The 14,547-nt window shown below is 42.7% G+C and overlaps 1 long non-coding RNA gene across 1 annotated transcript in view; it reads right to left on the bottom strand.

Moving 5' to 3' along the window:
- LOC307185015 overlaps positions 1-14,547 on the bottom strand; it is a 38,114-nt gene that overhangs the window by 10,063 nt on the left and 13,504 nt on the right. Inside the window, exons 2-4 of the long non-coding RNA XR_013827842.1 lie at positions 14,393-14,472; positions 895-1,036; positions 463-535 (exon numbers count right to left, since the gene is read on the bottom strand). This is a non-coding gene — a long non-coding RNA (uncharacterized lncRNA). The remainder of the gene's footprint in view (positions 1-462; positions 536-894; positions 1,037-14,392; positions 14,473-14,547) is intronic.

Here is a 14,547-nt window from a genome sequence, read left to right as displayed (position 1 = left end):
GGTTAGGCCTCCATCGTGCGCTGCTTTCTCATCCAGCTCACCAGGCCTGTGACTCACGCCATTTCAGGTGTGGAAGGATCCTTTGCCAACAAAATGAAAGAGGAGTTCTAACTTGTTTCCCAATATCTGAACCTAGATGGTCATGAGAACTCGGATGCGTGCTTTTTTCCCCACAGTGCCTCAAAATGCATAGACTTCTGAGTTCAGGCCTAAAGGTGATTTGCTCTTTATGAATATAATAGCCAAGGTGTCAGTGCTCAATCTGAACATATCTTAAAATTGTAGATATGATGCCTTTTTCTGAAAAGGTTTTAGGACGCTGCAACTGTCTGACATGTGCAGGTGGTTTAAGTACGTGTATGTCTGTGTGTGTGTATATGTGAATGTAGCGTGAATTATGCATGCTCTTTTAGAAAAATTATAGAATTGAGAAATACCGAAGGAAATAAAAATGTAACTTACCCCAAATCCTACTATCCAGAGTCTGTTTCATTTTTAATCTTCTGGACTCTTTTGGTTGTTCATATATGTGCATCTAAATTAAAAATGTAGACATCCTGTAATAACATAGGCTATATTTTACATGCTGATTTTATTCTACTCAATAATACTATGATTCTCTTTGCATGTCTATAAATATATTTATATCTCCATTCCAAATGACTATAAATATCATAATTTATTTAATCAATTTTCTATTAGCAGACAGTTTGTTTTAATTTTTTACTCATAAATGTGATCTGAATATCTCCGGCTTTACTAGCCAGTGAGTACAAATGTAGTCTCAGTAACATTAACTTCCCAAATGAATGTAACCCTAGGGCCCCAACTCTATGGTTTTCAAAGTCTTGCTCCTTAAATATTGTACTTCTCAGAGTCTACAGGAGCGCTTACCTGTGTCAGTGGGTCATTCCTGGCTACTCCTTGCCTCCATGGCCGGCAGACTCATTCTATGCCTGACAGTTCCACAGGGATACGCTCTGGGCTGGAACTTCGCTTCTGTTGTTGTACCAACTCATCACCATGTTCTGAGAATCTGTTATTTCAAACGTTGACACAACCAAAATACCATCAATGTACTTCAAAATTGACTTTATTGTTCTACCACCCCTGAAAGTGAGAAGGAACGGATATATTCGCTAGGCTCAGCTAGGGTCCCATAGCAAGGCTGCTCAAAGCCCAATTGTCCAGTGTGAGTGACACACTCTGTGGTTCTTGCGTAGCTTTTGTCTCTGAGTGCCCACCTGTCCTCCCTAGTAGAGGGAGGGTGACCAACCATTCCAGTTTGCAGGGACATTCCTGATTTTAGCAGTGCAAGTCCCATGTCCCAGGAAACTCCTCAGTCCCCTGCAAACCAGAATGGTCAGTCACTAGCAGAGGGAATGGTTCGAGTACTGGCATCAGTCAACATGCTGTGTTTACCACCACTGTTTCCTTCCAAGACTAGGCCCTGTGGCTAACCTGGCTTGCTTTTTCCTCTATGATAAAATTCATCTTAGGATCCCCCCCAATCTAGTTTCCACTGGGGCCACATTCACCAGACATACCTGATATATCTCAACCTCAAAAAAATGGCAGTGTTTCAATTATTTTATCCTCAAGAAGCTTTTCAGCTCCTCACATAGCCTTGTGCTCAGCCTCTTAAACCAGTGGATGCAAACTCACATGTAGTGGGAGAGATGTTGCCTGACCCCACTCTGTAGAAACTCTGGAATCCCAGTGCTTTCACATAAACAACACTCTGATGAACATGTTGTACTTAGAGCACTGGGTATAAGTCTGATTGTTCCTTTGAGACAAACTCCCCAAAATATAATTACCTTCTGGGTTTTGATACATATTGCCAGAGTGCCCTCCAGAAAGTCTGTTCCAATGTACTTTTTTCGGTTTATTTTTTAAATAAACTTCTTTTTGGTTTATTTTTTGGATTATTTTTTAAACCACACAAATTTTTATCCAGGATGAAAAGAAGCTCTGACCTGTTTCTAGGATAACAGAGAACATTCCATGCCAGAAAGTCCTTGCCAGAGGGGAAAGGGAGAGGATATGAGAGGAGGGCCGGAGAAGAAGAGTTCCAGAGTTGCCTGAAGGAACATGAAGCTTTAATACGCCCCTTCCACCCAGTGCTTTGTGGTTCCTAGAGTACTTGTGCAGTCCCTCTAGCACAGTGTTTTCTCTTTCACTCAGGTCCAAATTCCTGCAAGTTGTCCAGGCAGACCCCAGCCAGGGAGTCTGCACTTGGAAGGAAAATAGAGGCTGGGAAAATTCCAATATGACTTATCCTCTTTTCTTGTTTGATTCCCACAGAATCTATGGCTGTTGGCCCTCAGGAAATAAAACTAATGAGAAACCCAAACCCAGGTCACCATTAGCAAAATGAAGCAGTTGTCTAGTTAGCTGGAGAGTAGTCGGGGTGGGAGATTCTGCTTTGGACAAAGTTTTGGAAACAGTGTTGGTCACTGATCAGGGTAACTGACAGGGCTCTGTGTATCATGCAACCCCTGGTTGCTTGGGCCCAGTCCCCTAATGAAGGGTTGGCTTGGTAGCTCCCAGAATCAGGCAGGGAAAGTGAAACCTGGGAGCATGGAGCAGATCAAGTGATTTTTACCCCATCAGGTATACTCAATCCATACACCAGGATGAAAAACACAGGAGATGAGTGCCAAGGGCATGTCCATTTCTATACTGTTCCCAGTCCAAGTGAAGAAAATGTAGAGCATTCCAAATAAAGAGGATGCCATGCTTGCAAGAACAATTTGCAATTCTTCTCACTTCTCACGCAAAAGTTACTGGCAATGATCTGCTCTTCAGTGGGCAGTATGGAAGGCAAACTAGTATTACCATTAGATCTGATTTAAATGCTAAGTGCACTAACTAGACACATATTTACATCATTAACCATCCAAACTAACACAAATAAAAGACCCAATTCCCTCAGCACTCCTGCGAAGTCTGGAGCAAGTAGATGGTCCTGATCTTAGCCCTAACTGACCAAGGGTTTCCAACTAGGAACAGGCTTCCAGAATGTTCCCACGGTGCTCTGAGCTGCCTGGACTTGAATGAAATACAAGGAACCAAAAAAATCAGTGCACTGAAGGTCATGCTGAGACAATGTTTTTATTTGGGTGCTTAACTCTCCTGTGTCCCCTAGGGGGAAAATTCCAGCAGAACATACAGGAAACTTGGTTTCTAGCCCCAGTATGTCAATTGTCTGGTTGTGGAACCGTGAGCAAGTGGCTTCTCCTTTCTGAGCATCAGTTTTCTGCCCTTTAAAATTAGGAGTTTGAACTAAATTGTCTCCCAAAATCTTTTATTATCTAATATTATCAGCACAATAACTCTCACCAAATATACAGCCTGCATCTCTTTTGAGTTTGGGAAAAGTTCAGTTTAAAACCGTCAACTGAATTTCTGCAGCCATTTGGAAAGTAACATGTTGAAATCCAGCTTCACCTTTTTTGCCCTCATTGCTTTGCTACTGTTGCCCTGAGCGGCCTTGGGCAATGGCAATTTTCTAAGACCCTTGGGCATGCACAGAACTACCCCTGGCCATAGTAATGGCCAGAGAAAGGGCAATCTTACTCTTTTTGTGCCATTGTTTGGGTTTCCTTGGCTTCTTGGAAGGCAAATTAAATGCCCCTTTACCACCATCACTATTATACTCCTTCTGTATCTTATGCTTTTCTGAAGTAGCTGTTATGCTCTCATCTAGACTGCAGACTCTAGATAGACTGATACTTACTCAGCCTTCTCCAAGCTCCAACCAAATGAACATCCAAATTGAAAACACTGTTGTCAACCAATCTGTTTATCTATTGGGAATGGGTGGTTAGGGAAGGAATAGGCAAGAAGAAATAGAGGCAGAAGGTGGAGGTCCTGCTAACAGTGTGTTAAGGCTATAGAGGGACTTGAGTGGACTCCCAGTTGTTTCTTGGAAAGGTCCTTTGACCCTATGGCTGTCTCCTCTTCTACTACCCTAAGAGTCTCCCAAGGACCTACTGTAGAAAGCAGTCTTGAGCACTCTGTTTGTCTCCCTCTTTGTGTATTCTCCAGGGGGAATGGGCTGCTCAAACGGCTTCCATTAGTGCTTATTCATGGACAGCTCTCCTTGAAGCCCCACCTCTCTCTGTCTTTCCCAGGCTTGTCCTCCTTGTTGTCAGCTGGAAGACTGCACGGCCAAATGATGAGCTCAAAATAGTGCACATGCAGCGGGCAAGTAACTTAAATTCTCTGGGCCTCAGATTGCTCACCTACCAGATGGGAGCAACAGTGCCTGTCTTGTGCACTTGTTGTAAACTTTAAATGCTATAATGTGTATAAAATCAATGCTTGGCACAGAGTAAAAGCTGAATAAAAGGTAGTTACCTAGAAAGTTTAATAAATTTGGTGGATGTTGGTTGGTGGCATAACATGTGGTAGGGAAAAGTTCATTTTTATGTATTTTTCAGGTTTCAGATTTCATTGTGACACAAATGTGATTTCAGTGAAAGCAACAGGATGAGAACGTACAAAGCCTTTCCAATGGCCGCTACCAACCCTGGGATTTAAGAACATTAAGAGAGCTATTTAGACAGTTTAAGGCTACATATTTACAGATGGGATTTTAAGGAGGAAAGCCCATTTGTAACCCTAAGGTGTTGAAACAACCCTGCAATTTGATCTCAGATTCCCCCAGCAGTATCTTAACTCCTCCAGTCTTCTGTCTGCCGATCCAAGCCCTACTTCCAGCGCCACCTGTCAGTTGCTGTCATGGCTGGGGCTTTGTGAGGCTCCCAGCTATACCCTGATTTCCACCACTGTTCAAGGGATGCTGCCGCTGCCACAAAATGTGTAAGTTTCACAGTGTTGTACAGTGGCTGGGGTCGATTTCACGCCTCTGAAAAGTTTCCATTCCTTCATTTACTCACTCACCAAAACATGTTGAGTGCACTTACTATGGGGCAGGCCCCATGCTAGCTATGCACTGGGAATAGAAAGGGAGTAAACCAGGGCCTCCGTTTTCCAGGCTCGTGGATGAGCAGCAGGTGTAGACAGACAAAGATCTATTAACAACATAGCATCATGGTACAAGGAGAGGAGTGGACACACACCTGAAATTAACCATCCAAGGTGGAGGGAGGGAGGAAGGGATAACTTCCAACAGGAGTGACATCCGAGTGAGCTGTTCAACATTTCTCTTGGCTGTCCTATCAAATCCATTCCCAGTTCCCATGTCATTGTCAAGTAAGTTCCCAGTTTCTTATTCACCTCATCTTTGTACCCATGTCTCCCACCCCAGCACACACCGAGAGGCACCCTCAGCCCAACCTTAAATCCTGCCATTTCTTCTTCTGTCTGCCTTCTCCTCCCCACATCTTTGGTCCAAGCCATAATGGCTGCATACCTGGACTCCTGCCTCCCAGTTAGCTCCCCTTCCTCCAGCCTGTGTGGGTCCCCTCTCGTCTACTGGACACGTATCATCGAGAATCACATTCCTCCAGAGTCACTTGGATCACATTGCTCCCCTCTTCACACACCTGTAAAGACTCCCAGCTGCTTCTCAAATCATATGAAAACTCCTCCAGCCTCGGACTTCAAAGCCCAGTACCAATTAGCCCTGTTTTACCTAACCGCCGTCCATTCCTGCTAAGCTCAGTTTGGCGCACTTCGCTCCAGCAAGGCAAAGCTCTTCCACCTGCTTCTTTCCCCCTGTGCTGCCATCCTTAAGCATGAGGCACCCTGAGATTACCCTGTGTGCGCACACTTGCAGGTATGTGTGTGCGTGTTGGGGGACGGGGCAGTTTGCAAGGGGAGGGAGGAAGAGAGAAGGGAAGTCCCCACTCCCTTCATATTCTGTTCTACGGGAAAGCTTTAAAACATGACCACCAAGGGTAGAGATGAAAGAAATACCCAGGAGGAAGTGGTGTGAACCTCTGTCCAACAAGGAGGAGCTGCTGGCAGTGCTCTGATGCTGGCTGTGGGCAGCTGACAGGGTAGACGAGCCAACACCAGGGCCTCTGCTAATCGCAGTGCACAGCCTCCCAGTCTTCTTTCCATGTTGCCCTGCTTTGCCTTTCCCTTCCCAGGCTGATCTCTCAAGTTCCTTCAAGATGTAAATAGAATCAAGTCATTCCTATCCTTCAAACCCCTCACAGCTTCCTCTCAGGGTGGACTCTAGCTCTACCCTTTTACTCAGATGGCCGTTTCCTCTTTCCTCACCGTGCTCTGGATATGCTGGTTCTTTCAGTCTCAGGAATAGTCCAGGTTCTCCCACTGCAGGGCCTTTGCACATGCTGTTCCCTCCACCTTACGTCTTCTTGATCGCATTCCTCACTTTATCACTCCATTCTCAGCTTCCATGTGCCCTCCCTGCCACCTTCACTATAATTCTCTATGACAACAATGCTCTGTCCATTCTTTCATGGCACTGTAACAATCGTTACAGTAGGTAAATCTGCAGGTGGCAGTTTGTTTTCTTGTGGACTGGCCACCTCCATGAGTAGGCTATATGCTCCTTGAGGCAGGAAACTGTCTTGTCCACTGAAATGCTCCTACAAAATGCCTGGCATAGAGCAGGAGGTAAGACCTTGCTCAGCCAACATCATCTGGATTTCTCCAAAGCACACACACCTTGTGATTGGCTCAATTTTTGGTCAGGAGGAAACACTCTGGTCTTCTAGGAAGCTTCCCTCTAAAATGCCTTGCACGTCCAATCTGCCAGGCCACTCTATCTTGCCTTTCGAAATCTGTTTAAGAATCTCCTACTTCCGAGACACTTTTCCAAACTAACTCTTCCTGATTCTGGTCCAGGACTTGTAAATTGAAATGCCTCCAGAGAGCAGGCAAGTAACTGAAAGGGACAGGCCAGGTGATGAGTAACAGGGAGCACTGGGGAGGGACCATGGTTAACTGTCCCACCTAAATCTTATGTCCCATATAAAGGGGACAGTCCCTGCTCAGCTCCAGTGGATGTTATTTAACATGCAAGAAAATCAGGCCCTGTATCATTAGATTATCCATTTTTTAAAAGAGCTAAAAAAAAAAAAATCTGAATTTCCATATGAAACATCCAGATTTTAAACACGGTGAAGGATATTTCTGCAATCTCTATCAGCCTGATGGTCAAATTCTGCTCTATTCTTTCAGGGAGGCTGCTTGGCACTGCGTTCATATGTGATAAGCACTCTTCGCTTGCATTCCAAGTCCTGCTCTATGTCCGGTGGACAGGCCAGGCTTCTCCTGGGGCCAGAAATTATGCTGTTGCCTTCTTTGCAGTCCCTCCAAAGCACCTAGTGAGCAGCAAACACTATTCTCCCTGTCAATGCCGGTGACTAACAAAGCGTTTCTTACGAAGGCAGCAACCGCCTTTGCTGTTTTGGGAACAGAAGCCTTGCCTATTACACACAGAAGCACTGCACTTCACACAGGCTCATATATTTTGTTCATTAGGCCTTCATCCCTCAATCAGTGTGAGAGTTACAGACTCTCTCCACTTCATCCATTCTCCTGCCTAATGTCTTGTTGAAAAGTATCCCAGCCTTTGTTCTAAATTCCAATCTCTTTTGTGCTATGATGATAATGTTAACTTTGTAATTGTGCATAAGTCAGCAAACCAGAGTACTGCCTTATTCATCTAGCATCGTCAGGAAATGAGGTGTTCCACATAATTAAATTGTCTAGATAACTAGAGCTAACCAACATTTTAAAGATCAACGTTTAAAAAAGGGTAAATGGACGCATCCCCAAATATATACCCGTTTGCCTTCTTTATTTTTAAATTATTTTATATCACTTTTTTTCAGAATAGAAACAAAAGAGTAAAGAGTGATAATTAAGTCTTCCTCCCACCCCAGTGCCCCAGCCTGCCACTTCCCCACCCCTGACAGGTGCTACCAGGTTACGGCATAACTCCTTCCACAGATATTCTATACGGATACAAGCATCTTTCTTTTCTCACAAAAGGTGAGATGCTATGACACTGTACTGCACCTTGCTTTTGAAAATCTTGTATCTTGATCATCACTCTTCATCAATACATAGAGTTCCTCATTCTGTACAATGGCAGCACCCTGTTCCATTGTAAGGGTGCGGCATTATTTAAGCAGATCCCTACTGATAGGCATCTAGTTGTTCCAATCTTTCTCTATCATAAAAAATGCTGCAATTATAATCTCCACATTTACTCCATTTTGTACATGTTTGAGTATAACTGTAGGTGAAATTCCCAGAGAAGAATCGCTGGGTCTAAGGAAGGTTATGTGCATTTGCAATTTTGCTAACTGTTGTTACATCGCTCTTCAGAGTCTGCATCATTTTTTTTCCTCTTGCCATCACTGGCTGAGCGGATTTGTTTCCCCACACCTTCATCAGAACAGTATGTGACCAAACTTTTCTTTTGAAGTTTTGTCAATCAGTGAATAAAGAATATAAACTCATTTACTTTTTTAAAAAATATTTATATTGTAGAATGTGGCTCTTCTAAGGTTCTTTGTCTCTTCTAATATGGTTTGGCTTGAATGTCTGTTCAGATCTTAGGCCTACCTTTTAATTAGGTCATTCCTTTTCTTATTTGTTAAGTTTTAAGAGTTTTTTGTATACTGTGGATACAAGTTCCTTACCTGATATTTGTCTTGCAAATATTTTCTCTGTCAGTGGCTTGTCTTTAATTCATTTACTCTTAATTTGAAGCTTTCTTGTTCTGAATGAGGTTGAGAATCTTTTCATTTTTTTTTTTTTTTTTTTTTTTTTTTTGCGGTACGCGGGCCTCTCACTGCTGTGGCCTCTCCCGTTGCGGAGCACAGGCTCCGGACGCACAGGCTCAGCGGCCATGGCTCACGGGCCCAGCCGCTCCGCGGCATGTGGGATCTTCCCGGACCGGGGCACGAACCCGCGTCCCCTGCATCGGCAGGCGGACTCCCAACCACTGCGCCACCAGGGGAGCCCTCTTTTCATATTTTAAGGACCATTTGTATTTCTCTTTCTGTGAACTGTGTAGACATGTCCTTTCGGCCTGTCATGTTAATGACTTAATAGACCTCAGGAAATTTAACTGCTATTTGAGAACTGAATCATTAATATGAACATTGATTGCGACAGTATACTGTGATTTTCCAAACTGCTTTGCTCTCTTGAACTCTTCTATTTGTTTTGTTTTTGTTTTTATAGTTTTCTCTTCCTTCCTTAGGTTTAAGGATATGAGCCATCACTTTTGCTTTCCTTAAATGTCTGTCTTTCAAAACCCCTGCCCCATCTTGTAATTTACTGCCTCTGATAGTAAAAGTTTCTGATACCGAAACAATAGAATTTTTCATAATAACCTAGGAAGCCTGATTTTTGAGTTGAGTTCATAGGCCACAGCATATATGCTTTACATCTATTTTGGCCTTTCAAGGGTCTTTATCATTTCCTGGTTCCTGGCTTTCTTCAGAATATTCAGAATCATCAAGAAAATGAATTCCTAGTTCTAGCATCTTCTACTAGAACATTTGAGGGTAATCACAGGTTAGAACGCTTAGTCATGAATGGAGCCCATGTGCCCATATGTTACTATACACATAAATAAGATTGCCTCAAATAGAGGAAAACATACTGTCTCACTCTCTAAAGCAGCAATATGAGCTTATATTGCTGGGAAACTTTAAACAAATGATTTTCCAATGGTATTTGCAAGTAGGGGCTCAGTGCAATACCTGTGCTTACAGTCCCTGAACATTTCCCCCCATGGCTTTATAACGAGTTAACTGTGAGTTCCATGGGAAGGGGATCCATGGCCGTCATAGGCCTGCTACATCCCATAGATGGCAGTAAACACACTTTTTAGCACTTTTCCTCATCTTCATTGGAATCAGGCTCCTTCAGGGAAAGAAAATGAATGCAGAAACTGTGGAGTAATAATTAGCAAACAGATTCTAGTCATTTGAAAAACTGGCAAGAAGCCTTATTAAAGGAGGCAGTAATAGTCATATTTTGCACTTCTAATAGGGCCTTTTATCTCTAGGCCTCCAAGAGCCTGTCTGAGTCATGTAAAGGAAAAAAAAAAACCAAAAAAAAAAAAAAACCTGAGCTAGGTCAGAAGTCAGGAAACAAGGGCTCTGCTTGAGATTCTGTTAAGGCTCTCTCATTTCAAAGTGAAGGTAGAGTGTCTCTGATGCATTTAAATACCAGGAATTCATGCCAGTTAGAAAAGAAAAGGCAGCATAGCACCGTGAGATAAACTCCACATTCCTGGTTAATACTGAAAACGTGCTTCTCTCAAAGTTGTTTTTTGTGAAAATAACAATAGAGCTTTCAATACTTTGCCTTCTAAACACATGGACAGCATTATTATTCACAGTGCACTAGACAAATTGAGAAAGAGTTTTTATATCCTCTTTCGTGTATCAAGGCATAATTATCAGCACATCCGTGTATTTATTCCTAAGAGGCTGGAATAAATTCTGCTGCTGATGGATATCAGTCCTCTGAACTTGGTATCATTCATGCTTTATCTCTGGCAGTGGTGGTAGCAGAAGAAAACGACTCCTAACATGTATACAGAGCAAACGCCTTACATCTACAAGATATGGCTGTCTTCCCTGTCCCACATTAAATCCGCATCTTCGGTTTCCCACATAAACTCCAGATCTATTGAAATCTTGGAACATTAAAATTCTCCTTCATTGTTGTCAAGGTTTAGTAACTTGACAACCAGAAGACAGACACCCTGAGTATTTGAGGGAATGTAGGTTTGGAAATAAAGAAGAACAGCTTTCCTGGTGTATTAAAATGTGCTTGGGGCTTAGCAGGAAGAATGTGTTTTATAATAACCATTCTTTGGCTGTGTGACTGACTTTGGGCAAACGAATTAACCTCTCTGAGCATCAGTTTCTTCACTGTAATAATATTCCTATCTCACAAAAGTTGGTTTGAGGATTAAGTGAAATCATGAATGTTAAAGTATGTGGCATAGCACCTATCACTCAGTAGGTATTTGACAACTATTAGTCGTTAAAATATATACAGAGGCACATGCAACATACATACATGAGAGAGGGAGAGAGACAGAGACCCATATTCCCAGTGGGCTTCCCTGACTTTCAGAGATGTAGGCAAGTTGGTCCAAATCCTTAAATTCTGAACCCATCCGTCCTCCTTACAATTCCTACAAGTTCATGATCCTACTTCCGCTTGATTTCTTCCACTACTTCTAAATCCAAGGGTTCAAGGTCAACTTAATGTGCAGCTTGCTAATACATATTAAAAACATCTCCTTAGCTGTTTTTTACACATTAAAAAATCCCATCCTCTCTCACAAACACTGAGAGTCTGGTAAATTGATTAGAGATACACATTTGAGATGAGATCGAATCTTGCACCTCTCAGCTTTACGTCATTCTGCAGGCTCTCCCTCCTGCCCCACTATCTTCCAAAAATGCAGGCTTGCAATGTGGAGCTCACAGACCTGTGAAGCCCCGGCTCCGGGAAGTATAGCCCGGTCTTTCAGCCACCCTCTCCAACCACTTTTCGGGTAGAAAACAGCTCGACCCAACCAAAAGATTGTTCCAGCCTCCATGGAATTATGGAAAATACAATTTCTTCCCTCTTGTTACCTCATGATTATTAATTCACTGTAACACTCAGTACTCAACGTTCTCGAAGATAATGCCATTTCCTTTATTCTATGGAAAAGTCTATTCTTATACATTGTATATATAAGAGCATACGTATAAAGTAAACAAAGTAACATTAACTGTTTCATACCCTAAGACACATTTCTACATAACAAGCTATTCTTTTAAGGATTACTTAATTTTTTTAAGAATCTTAATATTTGTGTATAAAGTTTTTCTGTTCATTGCATTCATCTTTTTTTTTTTTTTCACCCAGAACACAAATTCTTCTTTTCCTGGTGGTCCAGAATCATCAACATGTATAACTGTGATGATTCTCTGCCCTCTGGGGGTATTGATTGGGCTGTACAGAGCTATTTGCCCTGCACTAAATAACCCAATACCCTTGTGCCTTTAAAGTTACTATATCTGTTTCTTGGGCTTCTGCCCCCTACTCTTTTGTCTCCTTGACTCTTTCTCCTGTCGTCAGTGTATACTATCTCCAGCAGTAATCCTTTCCCCTGTAGTTTCCCTTTGCAGCTTCCAGTCTACTGATTGATGAAAACAAGGCAAACATTAAAATGGTTTTAAAGTCAAAACCACTGGCACGGAATCCCTCGTAAGAACCCTTCTGTGAACAGAGCATGTGAACTGTGACACGCAGACCTTCTTCTAGATCCATCAAGCTGCTCAGCTGTCTTCTTCCTGAGCTGCCCTAATTCTTAGCTAGGTTTTAGATTATTTAAATCCTAGGGAAAATGATCTGAGAGGAGTGACACATTGCTATATTATTTTCCCATTGGTCTTATTTTAAAGTTCCAGATCAATGACATCTGAGGGCTGCGGTCCAGTTTGTTGTCACGGACACCCTGGACCACAGAGCACCTGCTCTTACTGGTCAGGGCCCTTGCCAAGCTGATCGTAAATAAATTCCAAATGTCACCCTGCGACAATCTACTCTAAGATGTAAGTAAGGTAACATATAATGAAAATCTTAAATCAAAATATTTCCTACGAAGGCAAAAATAACTGCTTCACACATGGGAATCAGTAAGACCACACAATTTTAGGTGATCACACGATATTCTCATCACCATGCAGTCATAGATGAATCCAAAAAAAAAGGCTTTCTTTCTCCATCCCCTCCCTCCTACCTATCCTCCTTTCTTCTCTCCTTTTTTCCCCTTTCTTGTTATACAAATCAGTGATTCTCTTTTTTACTGATGGCAGGAAAAAAAGGTACCAAAATGCTTTGTTTTGACGCTGAGATAATCAAACTATGAATAAATGCCAGTAGCAAGGATTTTTTTCCTTACTAACTTGGAGAGTAACTATGCTAATTAAAAAAAAAAACTTAGTATCTTACAGGATTTTCACAGTATGAGCATGTTTCTCCTGAGTTTCACATTATTAACACTTGAAAATTAAGCCCTCCCTATAGCTCAAGGAAACATTTATGATTCTTCTCCTGCAGCGTGTGGGATTCCAGGGACAAGGATGACTGCAAAGGGATGTGTACGTGACTGTCATCCAGGTCGTCTCTGGCTGGAGACTGCGGTGTTGGGACAGTGGCCAGATGAGGCACACTGAGTCCAGGCTGAGTGTGTCATTCCTAAAAGGATCCTTCCTTGCAAGTCAAACATGCATACTCTGTACGCTTCTCTTTTCAGGCACGGTGCCACAGCAACATAGGTAAACGCTGACCACCTGAGTTAAAATTCTGGCCTTGGGCAGCTTAATTTCTCTGTGCCTCAGTTTGTTTATCTCCAATAACGATAGTGTTGACCTCAACACTACTGGGTTGTTTTGAAGTTAATGGAATGGATATATGTAAAGTCCTTAGATCAAAGCCTGAAACACAGTGTCACTATGTGTTTATTATCATCTTCAGAATCCACCAAGCCCTCTAGAATGAGACAGTGTAGCTGGCTTGTGGATTTTGAAGAGCTTGGGTTCTGGGTTCTGAAGTCAACCCCATGTGGATCCCACCATGTGCCCTCTCACATCCTGGCCCAGTGACCTTGGACATGTTACTTAAACGCTCTAACCTTCTGTTTTTTAATCTGTAGAAAGGGGCTAATTGTATCTTCCTCATAGGGCTGCTATGAGGATGAGATGCATGTGAAGAACCCACAAGATGCCTGGCACAGAGAAAATGCTCCGTAAATGTTCGCCTTGGAGATATGGAGAAGAGGGTGGATGGTAATGACCTGATGACTGTCTACTGAGAATTTTTAAAGGCAATTTCCGTATCTTCCTTTGGGAAGTGAGGAAAGCAGCCAGAACAGTGCTGGGGCAGGGAAGGATACAGTTACACAGTTCTTTGTGCGTGCTTAGTTGGGGGACAGAGAGGAAAGAGACTGAAAGCAAAATAAGACTTAAGGGTTTCTGCCAAATCTTGCAGGTACTTGAGTTCAGGCACCTCCAGAAGGGAACACTGGGCTTTCTCTTACAGCCCCTGAGCAGCAGTGAAGCCCTAAATCCAGGGAGATAAATATATAGCCCTGGAATAGGGTAGGACAGGACACAGCAGACAAGACCCTAGAATAAACTAGGGTTCTATATTCCGGGTTTTCCTTCAGTTCTCAAATCCATTTCCCTGAAAGAGGACTGGGGAGGATGACTGGGATGGTTTAGCTTCCATTCTGCTACGTCATTCACCTGGAACATCTTCCTCCTTTTCCCTCTTGGAAGACGCCTATTTTTCTTTCCTGTTCAAATGTCACTACAGAAGGCCAGTCCTCTTTTTAGCTGTACATGTGTGTTATGGAGGTACGACAAGTTTTTTAGGGAGGGACCATGAAATTTTGGAAATAGCTACTTACCTTGGAGAGCTGTGATTTCTATTTTCCACCATAAGCCTTGTGCATTTTGTGTATGTTGTGATTTTAGTCCTCCTAAGTGCCTGGATGGAATGGAAAGACATTGCATAGACAATCATAAGTTTTATAAGACTGTGAAGGCCTGTGTCAAGCAATGA

This window comes from Stenella coeruleoalba (genome assembly GCF_951394435.1).
Source record: "Stenella coeruleoalba genome assembly, chromosome: 3".
Lineage (NCBI taxonomy): Eukaryota > Metazoa > Chordata > Mammalia > Artiodactyla > Delphinidae > Stenella > Stenella coeruleoalba.
The sequence above is the reverse complement of the archived record's forward strand: the minus strand, read 5'-3'. Positions and strand labels throughout refer to the sequence as shown.